Below are 25,475 nucleotides of genomic sequence, written 5' to 3' on the forward strand. Positions count from 1 at the left end.
CAAAACGGTGAGATTCATTTCTAATTTGAAACCCATTTTCTTCGCCCAGTGTCAATTGTCTAATGTAGCCCTGGGCGCTACACTCCCTCTGCCAACCTGGGGAGAGCAACGGACTGACCTCATGCTTCCTTCAATGCATGAGGAGTCGCTTCTTTTCACCTGCCATGGGGGAGTTTCCCCGGTTGGACATACTGTAGCCGTGTAGCTCGTGATAGGAACACGTTATTCCAACCAGTTCCTGCCCCCTCCATCAGGCACCCCGGCTGCCCAGGGGGAGGCAGTATAGAGACCAGGATTACTGCATGTTTGTTGTGAAGGTACGTACCCTAGGGGAGGTTCATATCTATCATTCAAAGCCACATGGCTGGGGCGAGGAGAAGATGAGAGCTAAGTTATATAGTTTCTCTTGAAAAAGTTTTGGACTATCTTGGCTCCCTTTACTATTTGCAAACTAACTCTGTTCTGTTTAGTTTTTTTTTAGATCAGAGTCCCCAGTGATATAGAATTATAATAAAGATTCAGCAGGCTTTGCTGTACTGTATGCATTTTGACCCATTTCTCCCTTTGTTGCAGAGAGGCCCAACAGTCTTAGCTTGCTGGAGTGAAGTGATAATGGTGATTAAAGACTTCCATGTAGATCTCTCTAGCTGATGTGAGATATATGAGAATGTGGGACAATATGAAAATTACACATCGCGATTATTGTGGCAAAAACATAATCGAGGTTAACGATATTATCGCGATAATCAAAATATACATGCAATTTAAAATGCAACTTTTGTTAACCACTTGAACCCCCAGCATCCATATTCTGGGGGGAACGTTCACCAAAAATAGCACATCTACAAGCTGTTGAGTTGCAACATGTTGTGAGCTTGTGTTTTTGTAACAAGTGTAAAAAATGTGCTCTTTACAGGTCTGTTTTATCAAGAGGGTTCAAATCATCAAAAGCAACTGTATGACGGAGGACAATTTCACGATAAAAAAGTCACTGACCTCTACTTCCTGTGGCGATGATGGCATGATGGGTAGGAGGGAGAGAGAGAGAGAGAGAGAGAAAAGGGGGTCATTGTTAGAGATTGACCAAAACATTTATAATAATTTTTGCTTTCCATCCAGTCTGAGTGCACAAAATAGTGGCTTGCTTTATTACAATATTCAACAGCAGTTAATCTTAATGCACGCTGATTGCAAAACACAATCCCCCTTCCAGCTCCTCCCAGGGGGACAACACTAAGACATTCGCCGAGGATTATGGGGGCCCATTAACTAAAGGATGATCAGCTGCTACTTCCATGAGTTGGCGGATGTCCCAGCCAGGACGAGGACGCAGTCTCCCTGCTGCGTTTACGAGTAAACGCCCAATAATGTCCTAATCCACCTCTAAATAGCTGTGCATAAGCCGTGAAGTGCGACGACATAGCCTCGCAGAGCGGACAAATCGGAAGTGTGTGGTGTGGGGTATGTGTGTGGTGGTGGTGGTGGTGGGGGGGGGGGGTCGTCAAAGTCAAAGGACAGATGTGATTTAAATGTCCTTAAAGTTCCGGCAGACGTAAAGTGCATATCTACTAAGCATAACATCAACAACAAAGACAGATACGGGCGGCTCCTGTAAAATACAACCTTGAGTTAACAACAGGGGGAGAGGCGGGAGGGGAGGGGTGGTTATAGGTGGGGGAGGGAGGTTCTGACAGCTTTCCTTTCATTGCCTTTCACAGCTCTGGCTTTGGTCCAAGAGCATTTTACATCAATACCCACTGCGGACTCCCCGCTTATGTGTTTTAGCATTCAAAGCCTCAGTCTGTTCGGAAAGAAATACACCCCCTGTGGTTAATTTCAGTAACTCAGCCCGGTAAATAAACCTATTTCTCCTTTTCTCTCTCTCTCTCTCTCTCTCTCTCTTTCTCTCGCGCACACACGCAAAATCCACAGACATACACAACCACCCTTGCGTGCACGCACACACACACACAGGCTTGCCTATCTAGTTAGCAGCGTGCTGAATATATATCACTATCAGAGATATTGCGGCCCCGGCAACAAGGACAGGCAAAAAGCCAGCGGAAGGGCCATAAAAAGATTGAGGCTGCAGGTATCCATCACACAGCCACAGCAGGCCTTCAGATTTGTAGCGATCAGGCTGTTTTTTCGTTCAGGTAAATATTCCTGCCTCACAGTGGATATTGCACTACTAGGTCCCACCGATGTGAAAGGCAACCATCGCCGTTTCTTATCCCACAAATAGCTTCCTCTTGCACCGTATCTCTGTGGTACAAATGCCGTTTGTACAGCATATCCTGGCTCTCACCAGAAGGGGAGGATTTTCGCATAGAAAAGACCTTTAAGGTAGAGATAAAGCCGTTGTTTCTTTCTCAGTCTCCTCCGCCTGGCATTTAAAAAAAAAGGCGTTGACAATTAACAATTAAAAGGCGATGCGCTGAAATATATTAGTGAAGAAATAATTACTACGACCTTTTAAATCATGCATCGAATACAATGCACGATGCAATGTCTCCCCCGTGATATGGGAATGGGAATTTGTTATTACAAAAAAATGACAAAGCCGTATCCGAAAAGAGAAAGAGAAGAGAAAACCCTTAAGCCTCAATTGATGCACAGTCCGTCGTATAAAACTGTCTTCATTACTTATTCACACAGCGCCACTGCAGTTCACCCCAGCCCCGGTTAGAACTAAAGTAGCCCTATCCTACACTGCATGCCGGAGCCTGCATGGGTCCTTATCTCCTCACAGCAGCAGTGTGACAGCCAGCAAGGACACCAGACCGAGGCTACATTTAGCCCTTCAACAAGGTTGAAAAGCTAATGCCATCCCTGCTGTATTCCATTCCATTCTGCATGGCCCCCTTGTTGTTGCCACAGTTCATTGAGAGCCCGGGCAGGAGACAGCTGGGGGGGGGGGGGGGGGGGGGGGGAGCAAGAGAGAGAGAGAGAGAGATGGAGGGGGTTAGTGAGAGAGAGATGGAGAGAGAGAGAGATGGAGAAGGTTAGTGAGAGAGAGAGAGAGAGAGAGAGAGAGAGAGAGAGAGGGAGAGAGAACTACTGTAGAGAGCAGTGGTGTAAAGCAGTGGTTTTCAACCTTTTCATTATCAAGGCCCATTATATATATTCGGCATTTGAGCCACGGACGACATGGACCACAATTTATTCAGCCTCTCAGAACCCCCAAACCTACAATATTTTGTTATCGTTGGATAAGATTTTTGTTTTGTCCACAATTCCATGCTGTAAATGATGTCGGTGCCATTGTGGGAGAGGCAACAGGCAAACGTTGAACAAAATAACAATTCTGCTACATGCACTAACTGTGTAGACTTCTTGTAAATTGAGTAATGCAGATGTTTAACCATGTGGTTACCAGCCCTCCGTCATTTAGCTGCATGGGGACCACCTGGAACCCCTTTAAGGACCACTGGTTGAGAACCACTGGTGTCAAGTAACTACGTACATGTTGTACAATTTTCATGTACATTTACTGGAGTATGTCTGATTTTCTATACTTTTACTTGGACTCCATCACAGATGCAAATATTGTCATTTTACTACACTATAATTACATGACAATATTTGTGTAAATTGCAAATACCGGCCGCTTACTTGCAACAGTATAGTATTTCTACGTGGCGGTATTGATAATATTACTCAAGTAAAAGATTCTGAGTATTTCTTCCACCACTGCTGTAGTGAGAGAGATAGAGAGAGAGAGAGAGAGAGAGAGAGAGGGGGCTAGGGAGTGAGGGAGGGGTGAAAGATAGAGAGATGTTGGGGCCTGGCGTTGGGGGGGGGGGTTATGGTATTCGCGGTGCGGGGGGTCCCCTGAGTTATGTGATTCACATCACGGAGGACAACCAACCACCTCTGTTGCCATTTGTCAACGAGGCTGTAATGCCGCCTCTGTGTAAAACAGAGCTGGGAGTGTAATGGAGCTTGACTATCCAGATGCTTGCCCTGGAGGACTAGCTCAGCTTCAGCGGTTATTAGCCTGACAGTGTGTTGGCCGCTAGCCTGACTGGCTGGCTGGCTGGCTGGCTGGCTGACTGGCTGGCTGACTGGCTGGGACTGACTGACTGACTGACTGGCTGGCTGGCTGACTGACTGACTGACTGACTGACTGGGACTGACTGACTGACTGACTGGCTGGCTGACTAGCTGGGACTGACTGACTGACTGGCCTGGCTGACTGGCTGGGACTGACTGACTGACTGGGACTGACTGACTGGCTGGCTGACTGGCTGGGACTGACTGACTGGCTGGGACTGACTGACTGACTGACTGGCTGGCTGGCTGGGCTCCTTCCTCCAAGTTTAACGCCTATCCTCTCACCTCGGCCCCACTGCCCTGACGATTAAGCTACACATGAACGCCACTGATGATTCCCCTCGATGGGTCTCTCTCTCCCCCTCTCTCTCTCTCTCTCTCTCGCTCTCACTCTCTCCCTCCCACTGACACCACTGAACACCCGACGCCTGCAACCTCTTGCTGGCGCTGAACATCAAAATAATTCACACGCCACTCATTTCCATTCCAGCTGCTTCTGTCGAGCGTGTCGGGTCACTAGTGGCAAAGGATAAAGCAGGAACATAAAAATATGTTTTGTATAAAATCTGTATGTATGCAGTCTTGAATGTAAATGAGTGTTCATTCCATATGAACTTTGTAACTGATATAAGTTAAACAAACCGACATGTTTAAAGGATAGGCATGAATAAGCTCTGAGCTTCAGCCTATGCCTTTTCGATCAAACAGAAAGAAATGTTGTCTTACAGTGTGTAATGTTGTGTGATACTGTTGATGAGGATCGAAATAAAAATCTATATATAAAAAGAAAATCAAAATCAAAGGAGCCCGAGACAGCGCCTTTCCGTTGCGGTCTAAAACTATAGGGCAGTTAATGGGGAGGATTTCACTGAAATATGTACGGATTTCAGGGTTTTCTAGCAGTGTACATGTACCGATGCCAGTCCATGTTATTTCACTGTGTTTGGGTGAGATTGGGTTGATCAAAGGTATAGCTGAAATAGCAGATCGGACCAGCTCTTTTCACCGCAAGACAACTTCGTCCAACAATAAAATAGGGCTTAGGTTGTTAACGGCAAGTAAACTATTCCCCTATGATGCTGTCAAAGTAAGTAAGATTATGCAATGGTCTGCACTCCTTTACTGAAATTGAAACATTTTTTTTTTATGGCCAGCAGAGCTGTGAGTGCTGCTAAGTAGTGCGAGAGCATGACCTCTCTACATCTCACCAGAGAACTCCACGCAGGCAGGCATAAAAGAAATGTCACAGCAGAAATCTGCATCTCACCCAGTGGTGGAAGAAGTACTCACATTTTCTACCCGATTCCATGCCAGCATTGACTCCAGCGCTCTGGAGCCAGTGCCAACAGAATGCACGAAGTAATCGGCCATTTTCCTGCCACAGTGGATCACCTTCGCTAGCGTCAGAAGCGCTAATATGCTAACCGGGATGTCACAATATCTTTTTTATTGAGGTCCTAACATCGTCCCTCACCTCATATCACCTAAATTCTGAGAAAAGCACTGCTAAAGAGTTTTTGGATTATCGATGACATCACACCACATGGAAGCAAGCGTTTCCTAGCGATGGGAAGCTAAAATACGGTAAATATATAGTATTAATTCTGTATTCATAGAAATCAATAAAATGTCGTCTTCTTGTATCTGGCACCGGGTTCAAGCTCTATATGCGAGATTTCTCGAGTTTGGCATAGATTGTGTTTTAAAATGTATCAATACTGCTAGAAATAGTCTGTGACCTCTCCACATCTCACCAGAGAACTCCACGTGGGCAGCCAGTGCATCTCACCTTGCTGCAAAGATCCATCAAGTGCATATAGCCCAGTCAGTGTCACTGTCAGTGCAGGCTCACATGGATTAAAGCAAAAATAAAATCTCATGGCTGAAACAGTGCGCCCCCACAATACTGGCGACGTTTCCTAAACAATTAACACAATATGTAAATTAAATTATGATGTTTTAGTGATATTGTTACATACCGTTACATACTGCCAATCAGGTGAAGACATCACAGACTGAGGCTTTAACATTTGCTTTTATATGAAATATCCGAGACAATTAGGGGTTTAAGGAAGATGTTTCTGCAAATAATGCTAGTTCGTCCACTTGAAATGCTCTAATCTTAAAATAAGCAAAAGTAGCCTATTCTATAAGCCTATTGCACAAGCTCTCCATGCGTCACTCTCAATGCGTGACTTTGGCTTATTCGCTTAAATAGAAGAAATGCTGGCATCTCCAGAATCCAAATGACTTCATCAAATCCAAATTAACTTTAATCCATGGGCTCATGTGATAGCTAGGGTCCTAAAGGGCACGTGCATGGCCAACTATAGGCCTGTCACAATCGTTACATAATCACCTAATCACACTTATTTGAGATAATCACAATTATTTGAGATAATCACAATTATTTTAGATAATCACAATTATTTTTGCATAATCATCGAATGTTTCCATGTTGGAAAATGTCTATGGATTTGGAATCATTTTTAAAAAACAGCTGAAATAGCAGATCTAGATTCTAGACTCCCTAGACTCCTGCAAAACCACTCCCAAAGAGCACATACGGGCAGCTGCAATTCGAAACTGGCCCCTGTAAAGAACTTTAAGTCGTCGTCCCCCATATTTTCTATAGACATTTTCCCTTTTGTTTACTTTCTTTAACTGTATATGATGATTTCCTTTTTTCCCCACATAGAATTGTATATTTGTACGTCTTTAAATGTTCTGATGAATTGAAAATGGAGGACCCTGATGTAAACAAGTTTCAGTGCTTTTTCTGGTTTTATCCACAGAGCAATTTCTGTATTGACCTGTACTTACGTTTGAACTTTACCCATTCTACAAACACATTTACCCATTCTATTTTCAGTCAATCAATCTACAAGATTGAAGAAAATTGTTTTGGGTTTTGGACAGAAAATATACAAACTTATTAAATGTGTCAGTGATTTCTTTGCCTATTTAAAAGATATTTGTAAGGTGTCAGGCTATAAGTTAAATCTCAGCAAAAGCATCTTATTTCCCATTAATGATAAAGCGAGTCAATTGTCATACCGGAATTTCCCCTTCTCGGTCAGCACGGACAGTTTAGTTTACTTAGGAGTCTGTGTTACTCATAAATATAATGATCTTTTTGACAAAAATTTCAAAACTACAATCCGAAAAGCCAAACAGGTCGCATTGTCGCAAGCTGTTAGGATAAATTCGATAAAAAATGACTATTCTTTTTCAGGCAATCCCATTATTTATCCCAAAGGCCTTTTTCAGGGAACTTAATAAATACACATCCACGTTTATTTGGAATAGCAAAATGCCCCGTATAAGGAGAGAGTTTCTAGAGCGACGAAAGGAGGAGGGTGACCTAGTCATTACCTAATTATATGTATTACTACACATCACGGAGTACTGGTGTTGTTGGTTTGTGTTGTTGGTTTGTCCTGTATCTGTCATGTATCTGTTGTCTGTCCTGTCTTATGTACAAATTTCAATAAAAATACTTGAATAATAATAAAATATATTTGTCATGTGCCCTGTGCAATTTCTGATTACGAAGCCTAAAAGGCAAACAGAAATATGTTCAATGCAAAAAGCACAATTAAACAGTTAATCGCAATCATTTGTGTGACAATTATTCGTCAACTTCAATTTGTAATCGTGACAGCCCTATGGCCAATCATCATGCACGCACGCACGTCTAGACTAGCATATCCTGACTTATTCATTGGATATAGTAAGAACTTAATTTTGCAATTAAAATGCATGTCAAGGTATCCTCAGGGCTGTGTGTGTTATATCCACTCAGTCACGCAAAGTGCACGATGTGTAGAGTTTATTAACCACTTAAACCCTATACTTCATTGTATGGGGTCCCCCCCAGGGGTCTAAACATGGTCCCCTTCCTTTTTTCTCCCACCCTCTTCATCGAATATAGCCAATCTACAAGGTCGTTTGCATATTCATGACATGCCCAGAATAGGGATTGATATGGTGGTAAAGTGCAGTGGCTATGCCTCATAGACCGATGCCAAGCCTCGGGACAGCAATCGCGCACACTTCATCCTCGAGCATTATCCCTTATTGATATTCCACGGACAACATTTGCTGTGAAAACATCGCTTAAGCCCCAGGATAATAGATGGGGGTATAATGATGTGGACATTTTAGATTTCATCATTTTAGAACTCATTTTAGCTTGGTGACACGGTCTTGATGGAATAAACACGGGGCTGACAGATGGATGGTCATTGTCGACCGTGGCTCCAATAAGTTCTCCATATCAGCGCTTCTCAAACCTTTTTCCATGTCAAGGACATGAAAAAGTTAAAAAATGAAATTAGTATTTGGCCGTGGACCCTGAGACTATGTCGTGCCGGGGGTGATGTGTGAAGTTTAAATATACGTTTTTCACATTTTATCAAGTCTTTTTGAGAATGGCAGATCTAAAAGCTCAACGCGTCACATGGCGACACGTTGTGAGCTTGTACATCGGCTTTTTTCAAATAGCCAATGTACGTTGAGTGGCTGAACTGATTTTTATGCTACCGTATATTAACTAATCTTGCTGTGGACCCCCTGGAACCTCCTTAAAGGACCTCTGGGGGTCCCTGAACCCCACTTTGAGAACCACCAGTCCAGTGACCCTATTTTCGTCAGTGCCTTATCCCTAAACTTCTTTGCCTTTTTTCTTATTTTTTTTATATATTTTGAAAAACATTGATGAATAGTTCAAATAGCCGATCTACAAGCTCACAACGTGTCAATGTAGAACGGCTAATTGAACAATTTTAATATGGTTTTCCAAATAGTAAAAAAGGCAAAGAGGTTTAGGGATACGCAGTAACGCACTGCATGGCGGAAGGAAATAGGGCCACTATGGATGTCCTCCTAGCTCTGAGCTGGACCATAGAGGGCTGGACCCATCCCATCCCATCAGATCAAATCATATCTGATCACTGAGGCCGGAGTGTGTCTGACTGACGCCAGAGCTCATCATTCTCTCATCCTTTGTGGAGTAATGGACTTCATCTTTCTGAACGATCACATTTCATGTCAGGGGAATTATAGCTCGATCTTCACGCCTGCTGCTGGAAGCTATACCGAGGCTAGGGAGATTTAGTCAGACTGACAGACTTTACTGGAGAATGTCCAAATGTGAATACTTTTATTTCTACACCACTACATCTCAAAGGCAAATATTTAACTTTTTACTCTGCACTCATTGCAATTATTAGAAAGAATGTATGTAAAACATTGTTTTGAAGAAATTTTAAAATAGCCGATCTAATTCAAAAAACTTTTCAGACATTTTGAAAACTTGTGAAATTAGATGTTGTGGGTGGTAATTTAAATGAGTACTACTTTTACTTTTTGATGCCATTTTTGATTTTTGATGCAATTTTGATGCCTTTGTACTTTTACTCGCGTAAACTTTGAATACAGGACTTTTACCTGTTAACAAGAGCATTTCTACATTGCGGCATTGATACTTGCACAGTACTTAACTTAAGTAAGAAATGTGACTCCCACCATTGCGAACAGAACGGACGAACGGACGGACGGACAGACAGGGCCTGCTGGGAATGCGCTGTGTTCTTCCTCTCTCTCTGTAGGGAGGGTTTGGTGTCATGACGGTGCCCCAGTTCCCCCGTGCTGTCAGCAGTTTGAACCCAGTGCGTAGAGATGCTGTCCTGCTTTCCTCCCTCAGTTTGAACCCAGTGCTTAGAGATGCTGTCCTGCTATCCTGCCGTTATCTGTCGGTGGGACCCGGCAACTACCGCCGATAACAGCCGATGGTCGAAAAGTGGGTCTAGGAACGTCGCCTGAAAACCATAACCCTTGGAAGACATCGGGGATAGCCAATCCAATGCACGTGTTGCTTTGTTTACCCTCCGTACGAGGACGTAGGTAATGAGAGCAGGAACGCCCACATGGAGATTGGTCGCCAATCATATCGACGTAGTTCTCCCGCTGTTAAAAACGCACTGTTAGAGATGCTGGCCTGCTCTCCTCCCTCCCTCGGTTTGACGCCAGAGCTTTGAGATGCTGGCCTGCTTTAAAAAAGAATAACTGATCTCAGGCAGTGTTGCCAATTATTTTGCTAGAACAATAAGCAATTGAGTCTAGTATGAAAACAAGCCCAAAAGACAAGGCTATGGCTATTTGAAAATAGAAGATCTAAAACTAAGATCATGAGCTTGTAGATGTGTGTATGGGGGGGGGGGGGGGGGGGGGACTCCCAGGCAGAAAATATTTTCGGTTTGATTAAATACAGATTCATCATGGTCCTACAGTGTAGGTCTTTGCCATGAAAATGATTAAGAACCATTGGTTTAAACAACATTTGGAAACAACCTCAAAGTTGCTTAATATGATCTTGGCAACAGTGATCTCAAGTTGTGTGAGCTTGTGGATCTGCTATTCTCAAGCGAGCGACACACACACACTGTGGTACGTACGGTAGGACTGAGCACAATTCAGGCATATCCCAGCGATGTAGGAAAACGACAGTATAAAAGGATATGAGAGGGGAAGGGGGAGGGGGGGGGGGAGTCAAAGGAAAAAGGGATGCGACAGAAATGTCCGAGCACCCACTGCACCGTTTCAAGCACTCAGAAATGCATTAAGAGTGTTACAAAACGGAGCCTGATATCTGCCGGCCCCCAGATCCGTCGGCTTCAGAAAAGGCAAAAACATTGCACTTTCACTTGAACATGAAACAGATTTCATATGGAAACAGCTGAGGACTTATTCTCACAACCTCTGTGCCCCCCCTCCCTCCCCCTACATACATACACACGCCAATTTGAGAGGTTCGCTACAGCTGCGTGCGTGGTGAATCCATTCTCCCTTGGTATATATCTCTCATTGAACCGTGACAAGTCCGTCATTACCACAGACAGCACATCCACCATGCTACGCATATAAGACGACACGGACTATGGTTCTGTGTCTGATACTGTTTTAGATTGAATTCCTTCCGTATGAGAGCATGACGACGAGCATGATGTTGTTGATAATTGCAGTGCATGTTCCCAGAGCAAAGAAACAAATAGAAAAAAGAAACAATTATTATTTATTTTTTTTACAAAAAATTGCGAGAGAATGGCCAAGAGTATTATGGGATTAAGACGCAGCCAAGCAGTGCAGAGCTGGATCAAATTGATCTTCTGAGCCGGAGTGTGTGTGTGTGTGTGTGTGTGTGTGTGTGTGTGTGTGTGTGTGCGTGTGCGTGCATGCGCGCATGTGCGTGCGTGCGTGCGTGCGTGCTGGCGGCCCACTAGGCTCACAGACGCATGTTGTTTCACAAGGTAAGACGCCTGCCTGCAATGCAGTACAACCACATAACGTGCTCTGCGGCCATCTCTGGTCTGCACAGAAGGTGACTCCTTTTTTTATCCGTTCCTTAATCACCACCACAAACAAAACAGCTACAATTAGAATAATGCATCCCTCTGAATCACTAGTGGCAGTGGCAATTACGATGCCCAAATCAGGTTTTAACTAGTCTGTGCAGACTGCAATGCTTCAAAGTTTCAACTATAGAGATTGTCTATATCCGATTTCCTTCCCAATACCAATTCCCATAACTTGCGTATCGTCTATCGGTATACTGAGTTACCGATTCGATACCATCAGTGTGTGATTTAAACAAATCAAGCACAGTGGTTCTCAGGAATCTGGGTTCCTTGAATGGACAAATGGAACCAAATGGACAAAATGTTTGACAACCGCTGATCTAATACGTCCATTCATAATTATTGACGTGGAGCTAGAAGTTAATAAAATAGTATAGTAAAGGTCACAGAAAAACGCAAAAGCAAAGAAATCGCAACAGTCAGTCTGCAAGGACCTCTAGAGTATAAAACATCGATCGAACGAAGCAATCAAAATATTACATGAAATATCAGTCACCAGGTGATAAATTACGTAGTATCAGAATGACATAGACTGGCATACTCGCCGATATACCGATTGATTCCAGCATTTTAAGCAGTATATGAGAAGCTTTTCCGATACTTTTCCGATATCGGTATCAGAACGATATACTTTCAACCTATACCCAGCAGTACAGCACAACGTGTCCCAAGTGCCCATGTATTTATAATAAAGGTTTTTGCATCGGGACTACGGGTTGTGCAACCTCTCCTCCTTTCTGTTCAGGTGCCCTGCATGTATGACACCTCAGTCAGTGTCTGTTTTATAAGCAGCAGTAAAACGCATACAGTCCTGGAGCTAGACTAATAATGACCATGAACGCGGAGCTGCAGCACGGAGTGTTGGGGACGGGTATATTCAACCTCAGTAAAAACCAACCTGACAACATGCATTTCAGTTGTCGTGTCGCCTTGGGTTAAAAAGGAGAGCATTTCAGGAAGTTGCATCACAGGACCAAATCACCTCCATGCTCTCACAGTGCAGTGGTTCTCAACCTGTGGTCCGGGGACCACCGGTGGTCCTTGAGGGGGTTCCAGGTGGTCCCCGCAGGTGAATGATGGTAACCAAATGGACCACTTAAAATCTTTAACTCTTGAGAGTGTAAAATTAGATTATTGTTAAACTTCTGCATTACTTAATTTACAAGAGGTCTTCTGCATTACTTAATTTACAAGAAGTCTACACTTAAAAATTAAATTAAATTAAAATTTTAAATTAAATTAGAGTATGTAGAAGAATTGTTATTTTGATTAACGTTGGCCTGTTATCTCTCCTGTGGCAGCCACATCAATACAGCAAGGAATTGTGGACAAAATCTTATCCAACGATGATAAAATATTCAAAGCTTTGGGTCCGAGAGGCTTAAATCTCATCATGGTGGTCTTATCCATTGATGACAAAATCATAATATTCAAAGGTTTGGGGCTGAGAGGCTTAAATCTCATCAAATGCTGGTCCGTGGCTTAAATGCCAGATACATAATGAGCCTTGATATGAAAACGAGAATGACACGTGTATCATTAACTGCCAGCTGAAACAAGCGCTCTGCGTTGTGCATGTGTCCCCCTTTTCTTTTCTTTTTTCCTATTATTATTATTATTATAGAAATGTTGTACCGTGTGTGTCATAAACCCGCTGGCCATTGTTTTTGTTCGTTTCCAACGTTCTTTTGTTGGTTCAATCACTGTGTTTTGTTGTGGCTTTCCTGCTGTCCAGTTAGCTCATAACATTAGCCGGTGTTGTCAGTCGCTCCGCTCCGCGCTGCGACTGCAGACTTCCGCGGTGCGGCGTGTCATGGCTTAGGAGGCAGGCAATCATGACTACGTTGCTTCTACACGAGTGGTTCAGACTCCCATTGGCTTAGGCGGCGTTTCAGGGCGTTGCAGAGTATGGGGTCAGACTCCCATTGGCTTAGGGGGCAGCCAATCTTGACTAGGTTGCTTGTATTTCATGAGCTATGTTGTATGCCAGGTTATCATCTGGCAAAAAGTTAGGAAAACCCAGTGATGTAGTGCGAGAGGTGTTGCTAATCAATGCCACGTTCTCCTGAGTGACACATGAAAGGCGGGCCAGGGATCAGGAGGACAGACAGACAGACAGACAGACAGACAGACAGATCAGTGTCCCCGGCTTCATGCGAGGAGGAGCCCCAAACAGACAGATATAGATAGCGGCCCGGTGCTGCAACATGCAGTAATTGGAGAGGATGCAGGCAGGGATGCGGAGAGATGGATTCAGTTGGTCCCTCCACTGCTGAGCCACGCAGAACAGTGTGTCTGCAGCATGTCTGTCTGTCTGTCTGTCTGTCTGTCTGTCTGTCTGTCTGTCTGTCTGTCTCGTTCTCTCTCTCTCTCTCTCCTATTTTGCAAAACAAAGACGGGGAAACTGGAAAAGAGAAAAGCAGAGTCTTGTGGCTGAACTCCTGCATAGCAGCCCTAGGGAGCTTAGTGTGTGTGTGTGTGTGTGTGTGTGTGTGTGTGTGTGTGTGTGTGTGTGTGCGCACGTGCGTGCTGCATAGAAGCCCCAGGGAGCTCAGAGTATGTGTGTGTGTGTGTGTGTGTGTGTGTGTGTGTGTGTGTGTGCGTGCGTGCGTGCGTGTGCAGGAGAAGCAGGTCCACCGCTGTGCCTGAGACATGCTGCCTCTGCATACATAATAACTTGCACAACAAACCATGCGTATGAGAAACAAAGCATAATGACAAAGGCTGCAGAACTATAGTACGGAACGCATACTTAGTGAATTAGTTGCTGTGGGTAATAGCAGTGGTGGAAGAAGTACTCACATATTGCTTTACTTGGGTAAAAGTATCAATACCACAATGTAGAAAATATGTCTGGTCTGGTATTGAAAATGTAAGAGTAATAGTATTCATATTAAAATAAATACTTAGGTACTGAAAGTAAAACTCTTCATTTTGTATTCCAAATAGCAGATCTACAAGCTCACAACTGTGAGATTGTTCCCTCCCGTCCTTTATTCTGTAGCTGCTATTTTTGCTGAATGCTCAAGCAATTTTAAAGATGGATTTATTTTCCACCCTAAAACACGATCATCAGTATTATTATTATATGAGGAAGATTCTTTTTTCAAAAAAAGTGTACAGTATTTGTTAATATTTTTATGTGGACATGCCCACCAGTTCATTAGGTATGCCTGGTTTGCCTGGTGAGAAAGAAAATACAAAAATCATGACACTCCATCTTTAACGGAATATTTGCCTAACTATATTATGACATGCAAGCAAAGATGTCTTGCAGCAAAGATGTCTAGAGAGAAATTAACGCCACACCTATCTTCACACCTGATTTCACTCTTATCATGCCACTTCCCCGCATTTTGAGAAATGTACCGGCTGTCTGAGGTAATTACGCTTACAGGCCAATTATAAGTGAAATGATAGAGTTCTTGCATGACTGAAGAGTCATTTGAGTTTGGAATCCTCGCGGCAGCACGACACATGGGGAGATAACGACGATAACCACTCCAGCTGCTCACTGCAGGGACGCTGGTGATAGAGCCGCGCACGGATGGCTACGTTAGCCCATTCTGGGCGGGAACCCATTTTGGTGCTAGCACTATGTTATGCTTTAGCTATTGAAAAATAGCAGATCTACAAGCTCGTAGCGCGCCACTCGGTGGTGCGCTATGAGCTTGTAGATCTGCTATTTTAGATTTTTGAAAAATCCTAACACTTTTCTGAAAAACCCATGTTTCTATGTCAGTGGTGTGACAAGGACCCCCAGAATTATCTGTATTAGGCTGCGGATCCCCATCTGGAACATATGTTGTTCCAGGGACCCCCCCCAGATGCAAAGATTTGAGTTAAAAATGCTCTGAAATAACATATATTCAAAGATTTGCGCCAAAACAGCAGACCTACAAGCTCGTAGCGCGCCACTCGGTGGCGCGCTACGAGCTTGTAGGTCTGCTATTTTTCAATAGCTAAAGCATAACATAATGCTTTAAAAGACCAGAAGGGGTTCCCGCCCAAAATGGATTAAATACGCTAGTTCACTGATTACATTTAATCCCCCTGTCTGCCGAGGCAATGAGAACAAATTGCATTGTTGTGGCTCTTCGTAATGCTAATGTCCCGCAGTGCCATGTGAATGTGTTACAGCAGAACAGAGGAGCGTGTAAGGATGTCATGTCTTTAGGAGGGGACCGTATAAATGAGACTTGGCATTCTCGTGACCGAGGGGGAAAAATCCATTAGCATTTTAGCTCTGAATAGTGGACCATTTCTGCTATACGATTTGCTTGATTAAGGTCATTTCAATATGACTTTGTGGTGTGTGTGTGTGTGTGTGTGTGTGTGTGTGTGTGTGTGTGTGTGTGTCTGTGTGTTGTGTATCCATTACTGTGCCAACTTTGCAAATTAACTGCATCTCTCTCTCTCTCTCTCTCTCACACACATAAATGACCCTACTACTATATTCAACACAGTCACACACACACACACACACACACACACACACACACACACACACACACACACACACACACACACACACACACACACACACACACACACACACACACACACACACACAGTTTGTGTTGTGCAGTGGAAGTCGGCATTCTGTATTCACACAAGCCCCTTCATGGGCGTCCTTCACAACCGACAATAGAGCAAAGACAGAGGACACCTGGCTCCATGGAGCTGGAGCTGGAGTGTAAAGTACTACAGGTACTACAGGTTTGCCCTGTAATTAAGGGAATTCAACACAGCAGCTACAAGTATTGTAAAATAATAATAATGATAATAATCATTTATAAATCTATACCACTGCAACCGACGGCAACATATTGCATACGAACGAACCCATTGAGACCTGAGGCCCGATTCTACAAATGCCTTCTAAGTCAGGAGTTGTCACACTTTCACGATTTTTGAGTGGTGCAACTGCAACCACTCCAAGGAACAGCAATGTCCGTGTCGATCCGTGCGCCTATGTGGCCATGAACACGAGAATGACTATTAGTACCAGTAGGGGCGCTGTTTTCCAGAAACAGAGAGGGAGATAGTGCTGCACTGTTGCCTGCTAATGAGAGAGAGAGAGAGAGAGAGAGAGAGAGAGAGAGGAGGGGGGAGGGGAGTTGCACCACTCAGTTCACACGGGTGTAATTTTTCATTAATGTTCAAAAATAGCAGATGTACAATATACAAGCTCGCAGCAGGGCAAGAAGCTTGTATATCTGCTAACCCAAACATCCTATATAACACAGATGCTTTCCAGTTTCTAACAGGGTATAAAAGGGGTGAAAAGGGACACTTTTCTCCAGGCTAGAGCATGTCCTAAAATTGTCACTGCATGGCCCCTTGCCTGGCCCAATTGTACAGAATTCACCCTGCTGTTTCACAACAATGAAATATTTATGCCCTAAAGCAAAGTATTTATCAATGCCATTTTGAACCTAAATATCTTGCATTTATCACGCTTACTGTTGCTAAACATAGGAGATATAATGTTGAAGTCACAGGTGCCAGGGACCAGCAAGGCAGTGGTGGAAAGTAACACAAGTATAATGTACTCAAGTATACTGTACTTCACTTTTACTGGAGTATTTCCAATTTTCTAATCCACTACATAACACTCAAAGAGGCAAATATTATGCTTTTACTCCACTATAATTATTTGAAAGCTTTAGTTACAGTACTATAGTTACTTTGTAGATTTTGATCAATATTATTACAAAACATACATTAACGACTTCAGCCCTATATACATTTGGCCGTTAGAAAATAACCGATCTACAAGCTATTTTCAAAAGATTGATGTTATACATGTATTGTATACAAAACTTATGAAAGGGGGCATTCTGCATAATCAGTACTTTCTACTTTAGGTACTTTAAGTACATTTTGATGCCAATACTTGTGTACTTTTATTCAAGTAAATTACGAATACCAGACTTGTCAGAGTATCATGCATCTGCAATGCTGCATTGTATTACATTATACTTTTTCTTAAGTATAAAACTTCCACCACTAGGAGCAGGTGGGTACATAAAGATCTCCTAACAACAATGGCCACCCTCAGAAGAACACACAGGCATCAAAAGCATGAACACCTGAGGCAATGCCCGGCCTCAAGGGTCAACACACCTGAGGCAGTGCCCGGCCTCAAAGGTCAACACACCTGAGGCAGTGCCCGGCCTCAAGGGTCAACACACCTGAGGCAGTGCCCGGCCTCAAAGGTCAACACACCTGAGGCAGTGCCCGGCCTCAAGGGTCAACACACCTGAGGCAGTGCCCGGCCTCAAGGGTCAACACCTGAGGCAGTGCCCGGCCTCAAAGGTCAACACCTGAGGCAGTGCCCGGCCTCAAAGGTCAACACACCTGAGGCAGTGTCCGGCCTCAAAGGTCAACACACCTGAGGCAGTGCCCGGCCTCAAAGGTCAACACCTGAGGCAGTGCCCGGCCTCAAGGGTACAGTCAGTGACAGCTGTTTCTGCGGTTCCAATACAACAGTGGTTTTCAACCGGTGGTCCGTGAGGCGGATCCAGGTGGTCCCCATGGCTAAATGATGGAGAGTTGGCAAACCAAATGGACCCTTATTAGATCTTTAACTCTTGAGAGTGTAAAATGAAAGCAAATGGTTTCATTTTACGCTCTCAAGAGTTAAATTATTGTTAAACAGCTGCATTACTTAATTTACAAGAAGTCAAATTAGAGAATGTAGGAGAATTGTAGAGAATTTTGATCAACATTTGCCTGTTATCTCTACCAACATCAATACAGCATGGAATTGTGGACAAAATCTTATCCAACAACAAGAAAATATTCAACGTTTTGAGTCTGAGAGGCAAAATCTCATCAAATGGTGGGCCGTTTACTGTCTGTCCCTTCAAAAATACTGTCTGTCCCTTCAAAAAACCAATAAAAGGCGTAAGCCGCAAAAATATCTTAAAAAAAAAGAAATGGTGGGCCGTGGATCAAATGCCACTGCAATACAAGTACAACATCCCCATCTGGCGACGACGTGTGCCAGGGCTGTGTTTTGCAAAGATCCCACAGAAGGTTTGATCATCTCCGACGATGAAATAACAAACACAGCCTCCTGGATGATTATTTCATTTTTAGAGTTGTGAGGAAAATTATTTGACCAGGTGCTGCCCGCTCCGAAGTGTTTACCCACTGGTGGGTGAAATGAGATTCCCCGCCTTATGTTGGTGACAGATAACAATGAAGGTCATTGCAGATAAACAGAAACGGGCACGCAGCATAGTTGATGTTAATGGAACGCAAATTCGACATTGTTGGAGGGCGAATCGGACTCGTGGTTCCGTTGATTATCCCATTGAAACCGGTAAAGCATCTGTGCCATTTTAGAGTTCAGCGTTGGCAATTCAACAGATACAGTATATTAAGCTCTTTGAACATGTGAGAAGTAGCTAGCTACTGATCTAGAAGGCATCTGTAGAATCGGCCTCAGGGCTTAATGGGCTATGAGGAACTGTATGATAATGATGTGTCCTCTTCCCTTACCTCTGAATTCAATAGCGTGAGGTATTTCTCTGTGTGGAAGGAGTCTAGCTCGGCTCCATTTAGACAATCTACGGTACATCCCAAGTCCATCTATTTCCATCAACACGTCATAATGGGTGCTGATGTAGGTCAGCTTGTTCATTAGCCCATTAAGGACAGGTACGCATCTGTGTCGCTCTATCTTCTAACCACTTTTAAACATTATTTTATATAAAAAAATAGCAGATGTGGCGCAAATCTTTGAATAATATATTCTTTCCCAGTGAACGTTTTTAACTCAAATCTTTGCTTCTGGGGGGTCCCTGGAACAACATATTTTGAGATGGAGATCGGCAGCCAAATACAAATAATTCTGTGGGTCCTTGACATGAAAGTTTGAGCACTATACTGATAGAGACGTTTTTCAGAAAACTGTCAGGATTTTAGAATGCATTTAGTAGAATCTGGCCTCAGTCCTAAATGAGTTAGGGAGGTGGATTATATCGACTGGGTTCTCGGGGTGTGCCACCAGCGCGCCAGCCAGCCACGCAATGAAGACGGAGCAGAGAGCTGACGTCGAGGACCTGCCGGCATTCATCATGCTGCCTACTACAGCAAGGAACGGAGAGCACCGACAGTACAGACACAACTACTACAGCAAGGCACGGAGAGCACCGACAGTACAGACACAACTACTACAGCAAGGAACGGAGAGCACCGACAGTACAGACACAACTACTACAGCAAGGCACGGAGAGCACCGACAGCACAGACACAACTACTACAGCAAGGCACGGAGAGCACCGACAGTACAGACACAACTACTACAGCAAGGCACGGAGAGCACCGACAGTACAGACACAACTACTACAGCAAGGCACAGAGAGCACCAACAGTACAGACACAACTACTACAGCAAGGCACGGAGAGCACCAACAGCACAGACACAACTACTACAGCAAGGCACGGAGAGCACCAACAGCACAGACACAACTACTACAGCAAGGCACGGAGAGCACCGACAGTACAGACACAACTACTACAGCAAGGCACGGAGAGCACCGACAGTACAGACACAACTACTACAGCAAGGCACGGAGAGCACCAACAGTACAGACACAACTACTACAGCAAGGCACGGAGAGCACCAACAGTACAGACACAACTACTACAGCAAGGCACGGAGAGCACCAACAGCACAGACACAACTACTACAGCAAGGCACGGAGAGCACCGACAGTACAGACACAACTACTACAGCAAGGCACGGAGAGCACCGACAGTACAGACACAACTACTACAGCAAGGCACAGAGAGCACCAACAGTACAGACACAACTACTACAGCAAGGCACGGAGAGCACCAACAGCACAGACACAACTACTACAGCAAGGCACGGAGAGCACCAACAGCACAGACACAACTACTACAGCAAGGCACGGAGAGCACCGACAGTACAGACACAACTACTACAGCAAGGCACGGAGAGCACCAACAGCACAGACACAACTACTACAGCAAGGCACGGAGAGCACCGACAGTACAGACACAACTACTACAGCAAGGCACGGAGAGCACCGACAGTACAGACACAACTACTACAGCAAGGCACGGAGAGCACCGACAGTACAGACACAACTACTACAGCAAGGCACGGAGAGCACCAACAGTACAGACACAACTACTACAGCAAGGCACGGAGAGCACCAACAGTACAGACACAACTACTACAGCAAGGCACGGAGAGCACCGACAGTACAGACACAACTACTACAGCAAGGCACGGAGAGCACCAACAGTACAGACACAACTACTACAGCAAGGCACGGAGAGCACCAACAGCACAGACACAACTACTACAGCAAGGCACGGAGAGCACCAACAGTACAGACACAACTACTACAGCAAGGCACGGAGAGCACCAACAGTACAGACACAACTACTACAGCAAGGCACGGAGAGCACCAACAGTACAGACACAACTACTACAGCAAGGCACGGAGAGCACCGACAGCACAGACACAACTACTACAGCAAGGCACAGAGAGCACCAATTAACAGTACAGACACAACTACTACAGCAAGGCACGGAGAGCACCAACAGCACAGACACAACTTTCAGGCAGATGTGCCTTTAAATAATGCACGAACAATGTGGGCCCCAAAGAAGAACTTTGGAACAGCTAATTATTCAGCTTCGACGCGGCCAACAAACTCAGAGGACCGAAAAAAGCTATATGCTACTCTGTACTGCATGGGACACTTCCCCTAGTTAGAATGCACTGACGACTGCAGTTTTGAAATAGGCTACTCTACCTCCTATACCAGCAATTAGCGACCCCTTAGTCAGCCGCAGAAGAAAGAGGATGAAGCTTTTAAATCATCGTGAGAATGATGAATCTCTGAGCCTGTGGAACCTGCCTGTGGTTATAATAAGATCTCGCCGACGTCGCCGTGTTCAACGGGGCCGTTCAGAGCAGGCTTTGAGCTTCTTCACAATGTATGGCTAATAATGGCTCAACCTTCTGCTCTCTGCGAGCATGAATTCCAATCCAGCAAAGCAAAGCTTTTTTCCACAAGAAAGGCGGGATAGAAAATAAACCCCACCTCTCCTTTCAACTAAGAGTGCACAGACACCCAGTGTCACCGACGATTATTGTGTGGGTGGAAATCAGGCAGGCTAACATTCTCCTTTTTGACCGTTTGCTGCGTATCTGAAGAGTCGCGAATGAAACATGTTCACAATCCTCTCCCGACTGTCACCTCCAGCAAAGGCTAACGCGGCATTGACTCGCTCTATGCCATTTTGATCTAATAGCGCTGGAGGTGGGTGAGCAGCAGGTTGGTATACAGCAGCGCGCAGATACCGCAGCAGCAGCAGCAAGCAAGGAAGCAGGAGGAGGAATGCAAACCTCCGGTTAAAGTAGCCGGTATGAAGATGGAGTGAGTGTGTGATTTGCTGAGTGATTCATGTGGATGAGAGCATGACGCTGAGGCGGCCCAATTAACGGCCGGCAGCAACTGCACTGAGGTTCCCTGACTGAACTTGCTCTGTGCATGTCTACGACAGGCACAAATGCTCATTTGTGTACGGTACATACAATTTTGAGCTACTTTACTGAAGTATTTTCAAATTGTATTGAAATCTTCTACTCCACTACATCTCAGATTCTCATTTGAAAATAGCAGATCTACAAACTTGTTGATCTGCTATTTTCAAAAGGTTTTTATACATTTGAAAACTTGAAATACGACATTCTGCATAATGAGTACTTTTACTCTACTCTACTTTTACTAATTCATTTGATGCCAATACTTTTGTACTTTCACTCAAGTACATTTTGAATTTCTACATTGCAGCACTGATACTTTTGAGTACCCTTTCCACCACTGACTGTGGTTGTCTTGTTATGCTCACTCGCATTCACATTTACAAAGCGGAGGAAAAAAAGACAAATATAGCCTCATTAATTTGTTACAGTGCCTGCCGTTCTGTTATTTACAACTTCCAGATATGTCACGCGTCCTTGAAAAGGAAACAAATATTCACGATCTACTATTCTACTGCACAATATTAATGTCCTCTTCGTGTAGTACTTCTAATTTTTCATAAACCTAATTACACTGGCTGTTAGCGCTGAAGCATGAACCCAGTGGGACGCTAATAAATGGCTGAGCTCAGTGACAGCGCCACAGAAACACACAGCCATGGGATGGTGGCTGTGAGCCGAAGGAGATCAGTGTCACATAAACCCTGCTGCACTGTCACTGTCTCCACCAGGCCGAAGGCATGGGGAGAGAGTATGTTTTGCTCTCCGTCCGTCCGTCCGTCCGTACGTCCGTCCGTCCGTGTGTGTGTGTGTGTGTGACTGTGTGTGTGTGTGAGAGAGAACCGGCACTAAGAGCATGGAGGCCACTTTCCTTCAGCACCAACTGGGTGCTGGGTTGGCCACACCATCAGGATGCCAGAGAACAGGCTTCCACGCCAACTTCTCTATCAGGTCAGTTTCATCATGGCCAGCGATCCGCAGGAGGGCAAAAGCGGAGATATAAGGACCAGCTCAAAACATCACTGAAGAGGTGTGGAATACGAATACAGCACACCCAGCTGGAAAGCTCTGTCTCAGAACGCACCTTATGGAGGCAGCTCTGCCATACTGGACTGCAGCGTTTTGAAGAAGAGAGGAAAAGGGAACGCCAGGGGAGGAGGATGATCACTGCAGCCAAGGCCACAACTAACACTGACTTCATATGCCCTCACTGCAATAAACCATGTGGCGCTCGGATTGGACTTCGGATTGGACTCGGATTGCCAAACTTTGCATGCTAACGATGAACCTCTGCCCCAAATTTTCCAGAACGGCCTGTTATAGCGCCACCAGGAGGCCGACTTTTGTAAAACATTTTTTTTATATTACTCCTCCAGATTCTGTCCAAAAATCCCACAAATCGTTACACAGTAAAACAACCATTAAAGTCCATAGACTTGGATGGCAAGAAATTACATCATAACTATCCTAAACATACATTAAAGTGCATAGACTTGGCTGGCGAGTGGCGACAGGGAATTTGTAATTAGGCTCTAGTCTAAACAAACATTAAAAGTCCATAGACTTGTAACTGTACTTAGTTACTTTCCTCCACTCCACATGCAAGTGCAGTGCAGAAGAAGCATGAGATCAGGTCACCTTCACCATCGTAAGGCCAGAGTTACACACTGCCTCTGATTCCGACACGGTTGCTTTCTGAAAGATCAACTGCATGAGCATTATGACCTCTACAGTGTGCATAATTAGGGCTGGGCAATACTGCATAATCTGTATTATAGGCTATCGATACTGTGATGAGAACTTGAGCCATATGTTATATGCTTAAACATTGTCACAGATGGAAACAAAGCTATCAATATCTACAAGCTCACATGTGAGCTTATGGATTGGCTACATTGGGTATTTTGGAAAATTTTAAGAAGTCCTCGTAATATTGCCGTCTCAATAGTTTAGAGGTATTTGGTCAAGACTATTGTAATGTTAGATTTTGGCCATATTACCCAGCCTGGTGCATAAAACATGCACGTTACAGTACGCATCTTTGTCATTCTGGAAGCTATAGTCCTTTTTCATCAAGTCTTCATTCAATTAGAAAGAGAATTCTGGTTGTAACAGCTTACCACCAAGGACAGTACACTCCAAGGACCCGTTTATTGTCCCCAATAATCATTCTATTAATCAGCGCTACACATAAAACTCATTCCTGGGTGCCAAAGCCTATAGCTCATCACTCCCAATCTCTGCTTCACCCGGCACTAATATTAACAGCCACAGCAACTGAGGAGACATTTGACTAAAAAGGATGTAGCAATTTTCCCTCATTAAAAATGTAGAGCTGGCAAGTGCAACAGGTGCAAAACCTTAGTGGGCCTCCGTGGTTGGTTGAGAGGCTGAACGGCTCTTTAATGAGCTCCTTCTTTGCACAGAGACCGTGTGTGCTGCGTGCGTGCGTGCGCGCACGTGCGTGCGTGAGTGAGTGTGTGCGTGTGGTGGGAGGGGTGGGGGAGTGGAAATTTTGGCTGTGAATGAACAGGATAGTGTTGTCCACCCCGGGCAATGGCCAGAGCCTCTCTCTGAGTGGACCACTGTATCCGTACAAGGGTGCGACCCTCACAGTGAAGTTTGGAGCCACACACGCACACACGCGTGCACACACACACAGCGTAGATGCAGCACAACGCTTGCCTGATAATCCTTTTCCACTAATGAACGCATTGTCATTCAGGAGGAAGCGAGCCACTAATTAGCTGCTGGCAAAGCGAAGTGGGAGGCCGTGCAGCTTGCAACCCCCGCTGGCCTTGCTCGGGTCTCTGGAGAGCTCCGGAAGCACACGTTTGCTTCTTCTCCTCCTCCTCCTGTGGAGGATTCTCCACCGCGACGGTTTGACGTTGTGACATTTCCGTGGGCACGATGACAACAGCTTTGGAAATTATAATGTCAAGTCATATTTTAATAATAACGCTTGAATAACGCGGTGTGAACCAGCTGTGTACTGTACTGTCAATATTGGTATCGGCAAATAAAACTGACATTAACCGATGGCAGTAGCTGATATTTATCTGTTGTTGATAAGCATACATTTTGCGTTGGCTATGTTGGTGTGTTGGTTATCTACCAAGCTGTAGATTCTGTACATTCCTTCAGATCAGACCGGATCGGAATATTCTCTTCCAACTCTTCACATTTACATGTTTATTCTGATGGAGCTGTTACTCAGAATATAAGTGGAGTAAGGGTCAATGTAAACACAGTCACTGACTTGTGCTCGGGTGGCGCAGTGCCCATCGCCACGGAGGTCGTGGGTTCAAATCAACTGTGGGGCATCCGGCTTTGTCGATCGCCATCTAAACGCCAACACAATAGAGGGTCGCAGTCCCTCCCCCTTTCAGAACAACGAGTGGCCCAGGAAATAAATCCCAATGCATTTTTCCCATAGGCATGGCATGGCATAAAGTATTTA

General features: G+C 44.6%; 1 protein-coding gene across 4 annotated transcripts in view; it reads right to left on the bottom strand.

Moving 5' to 3' along the window:
- Positions 1-25,475, bottom strand: part of LOC310874154 (testican-2) — a 64,802-nt gene that overhangs the window by 35,581 nt on the left and 3,746 nt on the right. The gene's annotated exons all lie outside the window — the stretch shown is intronic.

The sequence above is a fragment of the Protomyctophum parallelum genome (genome assembly GCF_964188405.1).
Source record: "Protomyctophum parallelum genome assembly, chromosome: 17".
Classification (NCBI taxonomy): Eukaryota; Metazoa; Chordata; class Actinopteri; order Myctophiformes; family Myctophidae; genus Protomyctophum; species Protomyctophum parallelum.